The 4,652-nt window shown below is 41.5% G+C and overlaps 1 protein-coding gene across 1 annotated transcript in view; it reads left to right on the top strand.

Annotated features, from left to right (window-relative positions):
• Positions 1 to 333: 333 nt before the first annotated feature.
• Positions 334 to 4,652, top strand: part of STEAP4 (STEAP4 metalloreductase) — a 20,213-nt gene continuing 15,894 nt past the window's right edge. The window contains exon 1 of the mRNA XM_057381130.1: positions 334 to 508. The gene's annotated coding sequence lies outside the window, so the exon portion shown is untranslated. The remainder of the gene's footprint in view (positions 509 to 4,652) is intronic.

The following is a 4,652-nucleotide window of genomic DNA, read 5'->3' as shown; positions in this document are numbered from 1 at the left end:
GTGTCAATCTTTCTGTCCTTACCTACAGGTGGAATGGCACAGGAGAGCCATGACACAAAAAAGCAGCTCTCCTTCCAGGCAAATATTTACAGTTGTGCTTCTAAATTTCTGGCTTCTGCAATCCTCGGGTTAATCTTCCAAGAGTAGGGAAAGGCAGCCAAACTTTAGGTCTGGCCCATAGCCAAGGGGCAAGTCAGTGCCAGCATGACAAAAGCAACCACTGCTTCACCTCAGCTGTAAATACAAGGGCTGGGACTTTCCCTGAGACTTTGACGGGAAGTTCTTACAACCCACACAGACAGAACAGGCTTGCAACATCCCCAACAGGCATATTCCTGCTCTGTGCACTCAGCCTGGCTTCCAGCAGATAAATACCAGCYGGGCTCTCAGGGTTCCTGTGTCTGCAAAGGCAGTAGGACCTCCCTGCTCTTCCTGAGGGTTCCCCAGGTCCAGCAGACACAGCATCTCAGCAGCTTCCTTAGGGGACTGCATCAGCCTGAGTGCACAGGTGAGTTTTACACGGATGACACAGGTTTCTCTCATTTCTGCAGGTGAGAATGGGGAACAAAATGGCTAAACTRTCAACCTGAGAAGTTTAGGTGGGCTTGAAGTTAAATTTTTAAGCCTCTTCACAAAAGTTTAGCCCAGTCTTTCTCTCTGCTAGACAAAAAACCACAAACCCAGGCCACATCTTCTGGTTTTTTTTTCTTGACATTATACAACCTATTTGTAACTAAGAGTTGATGTAAGGAAGCACTGAGAAATRAGAAAGTAATTTTATCTCTAAAGTCAGGACAAACCAGAAGTTCAGATTTGTCAGTTAGCTTTCAGAAAGCTGTTACATAGCAGGTAACAAGCTTATTTAGTCTTCCAGAGGTGTTTGTTATAAAGTAAAGAAAGCTTCTGCAAATAAGGGTTGGTCAGTGGGGTTTAAATGATAAAGCCAGAAAGTGGATTTTMTTTCCTATGCCAGAGTCAAAATATTGGTTTGAATTTTAGTAGCAAGGGCAGAGTGTTGTTTCACCCCAAATTATAAGTTATCAGTAATAAAAGTTGGAATTAATGATTCTTTTCACTTCTGGATTCATATACGGATTTCAAGTTTTCTCTTCCCATTCAAGCAGCATACCAATTTTAATCCTGTTTAATATTTTATAAGCAAAGGGCTTCAATGCTGCAGAGAGAAATGGATTTTTCTTAAATATTGTCTTATACCAGCTCCACATTATTAATTCAGAGAACATTTGCAGCTGTCAGAACTGTTCTTCAGCTTTGATATAGGAAAATTTCATATCCCCTCTAAATCTGCAACACAAACTGTCACTCAGACTGTAGGCCAATTTTTTTAAGTCTGTTAAGGCTTCATAAAATGATGCAGTTAGTGGAAGATGAAAAATCTTTTTCAGATATGGCCTTTCTGAAGCTCCTAGATTTGTTAATAGCAATGATTTAGACTAGCATGAAGTAGCACTGTAACTATACACCAAAATATTGCAGTAGTCATTGAGAAATCAAGCATCTTTGTGTTTTCTTCCTCCACATTGTGATATTCTTACACAAATATATTAAGCACTTTCYATATTTGTACATTTTCAGGCAGATGGTATGTTTTTTAATTACTTCTCTTAGTTACTGGCAGGAATGGTAACCAGATGAAGGGTCTACTTTGTAGTGAGAAATTATGGACAAAGTGTGTAGCCCACTATTTCAGAGCAGAAGCTCACTTAGGAATGAATCTGCTGCTCTCCAAGGTGTATCATTCCATGTCTCACATTGCAGAGCAGTTGGGGACATGCAATCTTGGCTGCTCATGGGTAAAACAAAACAATCTCCCAGCTAATTGCAATTAAGCTCACCRGACCAGACCAGAGCTTGTCCAAAGCAATAACCCCATCAGCGCAGGCATTGGGTGCTCCCTGTAAACCCAGTGTCTCAAAAACACAGACAGCAGCTGAGACTTTCAGGCAAAGTAATTAAAAATATGTAATATGTAATTAAAATCTACATATTTTAAGGTCTGTTTCACTGCTCCCCAGTCTATTTTTATTTAAACCTGTTCATTTGGTAGCTTCAAGTTTAGAGCCAACATTTCCTCCATTCTCATATTGGTTGCTGAGCTAACAGAGCAGAACTGCAACATTTTCAATATCTTATTTTCTGTGGGACATTTTAAAGGCATTGGCATTTTGACTTCAGTTTTATTCTATTCAGATTTTAATGTATATTGATTTTTGGGTGGCTGGGTTTTGGGAAGAAAAGGTAGGGACAGGTATATAAATGTCACATTTGCATGCTTATTGCAGTTCACATGTAGGGAGTTTTTTGTCCCTGCATGGTTTGAAACAAAATACTGGGGTTTTTTTATTCCTCTTTTGATGTCTGTTTAGAACCAGATACTGTCTTCTTTTTCAAACTTTCTCCAACATGTACTCTCCTTAGTGAGAGCACTGCCAATGAAACAGTCAGTAAATTCACTTATCAGATGATGAAGACACGGCTGTGACAAATGGGTGCACTCCCAAAGGTCCTCGTGAGCCCTTTCTGGGCTCCTGACAGTCTCTCCTACCAGCTGTGGAGCTCTGGGCAGGGTGCTGGGGCTGTGCTTGGGTAAGCACTGGTTATACTGGTGCTTCTTGGAAGCAGAAGAAGAGTGGGAATAGCTGCCAGCAAAAGCATTAATTAAAGGATTGACAAAGTTTCCTCCCAATTTCATAGTGAAGTAYAGGGCTGAGTACAGCTCTGGATGCACAACTGCAAAGGTGATTTTAAACTAATTCTTTTATTTTACTSAAGAGTTGAGGTGATGTTTCTCCTGGTGGAATTACCAGAGAAATACTCTAACTTTGGTGGTGGCAGTTTGCTGGGGACAGGCTCTGGCTGGGGACTGCCCTTCTGATGCTTGGCTGAGCTGCCTTGTTTGCTGCTGGGCACAGCACASTTTGTGGTTGGACACAGACCAGCCTGGTTCAGCAGCAAGGCTACGTCTAACCTTTCACTGGCAGATGCAGTTCYCATGACTAGCTTAGGAAAACATGAGGTTAAGATTAAATCAGAAGTGAAGACAGTTTCTTAGCTCTGGATGATTTCCCTACATGCGCTTATCCCAAGTGGAGAACCCTCACCAGGACAAATAAAAATGTGCAGAAAAAACACTTCCATAAACAGCATGATATCCCTAAAAAATGAGAATATTAATAAATTTGATTTGAGTTCTGCAATCTGGACTGCTCCAGAGCTTCATATAACTTGGCACTTCAAAGGTGATTAATTACAATAATCGGCTACAAACTGCTTGATCAATGGTGAAAAGGCTCAGCCATCTAAGTCAGGGAAGTTACAGCACCTGAGGACTGGGATCAAAGGGTTTTACTGCTGCCTGTCACTTTTAGTRATGCCAGCTATGGGAGAAAGTTTCTGGAGGCTTCTAGATAAAAAAGCCTTAAGAGCTAAGAAATTTGTGGAGAGGTTGATTGCCAAAGAGCAAAACACTTTCTGGCATCATTAAAGCAGAGGAATGTTTGACAAAGGATTTTGCTGGGGTGGTCCCATGCCACGATGACTGTGAGAGCAGGAAATGTGTAAAAAGACATGAGTACTCACAACAAGAGGATAATTATGCAATAATTGTAATAGCATAAAGTGGTAATTCAATAAAGACAATGGGTTTATTCAGAAAACTCWGTTCCTTATTTTGTAGTGCATTTCCTTGCTAGAGATGCAAGAGAGGGTCACCCTGCAGGAGGGAATTATTTTGTCCAATTAGGCAATTACAAAAGCAGCATGACACTTTGTTTTGTACCTCCTGGCACCCTCTTCTTTGCTCTTCAGCTAAGTTTAGTAAGAAGCTTTTCATTTGTCTCTACTTCACATCATGTTCCAAATACCCACGTTTTCCTTTACTCCTTTCTTGCTCATTGTATGATTTTGACATGCAGAACTAAGAGTGAGTTCTGCCTTGACCCCACATATTTCATAGGGGTAGGAACAAGGGATACCCAGTGAYCTTGGCTGAGACCCAGGAGCAAGCAGAAGACAGAAATCAGGGTGAGTTCTCTCTCAAGTCTGCAGCCCATGTGTAAGAGGTCACAGGCAGCAGGGATTTGTAAGAGATGTTTTGGAAGGTTTCCTGTCCCCCRTGCTGTGCCACAGGATAATTCTGGCTGCCCTGGAAGCAATTCAGTGGCAGGGCTGTGCTCCAAGAGCAGTGCCTCAAGGCGTTTCCTGGCAGAGAGGTGTCATTTGTACCAAATCTTGGCTGGGACAGGAGCCAGTGGCTCACTGCTGTGCACACCCATCCCTGCTTGCCAGGGGGGGAACCACCAGCAGCAGCTTGGGCATCTGCAAAATCTGGGCTGAACTCAAAGAAATTKGGTCAAAAAAATCCTAAAACAAACCACAGATGTTTCCATTTCTCAGTATAGGATGCTTCCCTGAACAGCACTGTCAATTTTTTTTACTAATCTCATCACTGCRGGKTTTTTKRTTTTTYTRAAAGCATTTTTCTAAATTCRGGCTTTTCAGCAATTAATATTCAAAGCCTGTACCTTGAGGTTATTTCTTAAAGAGTCTTGAAATCGGTAGTTGAATAAGAAGGGGAACTTCTTCTACCTTGAGAAGAATTATAAGATTGCCTGATAAGAATTTTTCCTTGT

The sequence above is a fragment of the Malurus melanocephalus genome, unplaced genomic scaffold (genome assembly GCF_030028575.1).
Source record: "Malurus melanocephalus ecotype Western Australia unplaced genomic scaffold, MMel_1.1 scaffold_492, whole genome shotgun sequence".
NCBI lineage: Eukaryota > Metazoa > Chordata > Aves > Passeriformes > Maluridae > Malurus > Malurus melanocephalus.
This window is presented reverse-complemented; position numbering and strand designations above follow the sequence as displayed.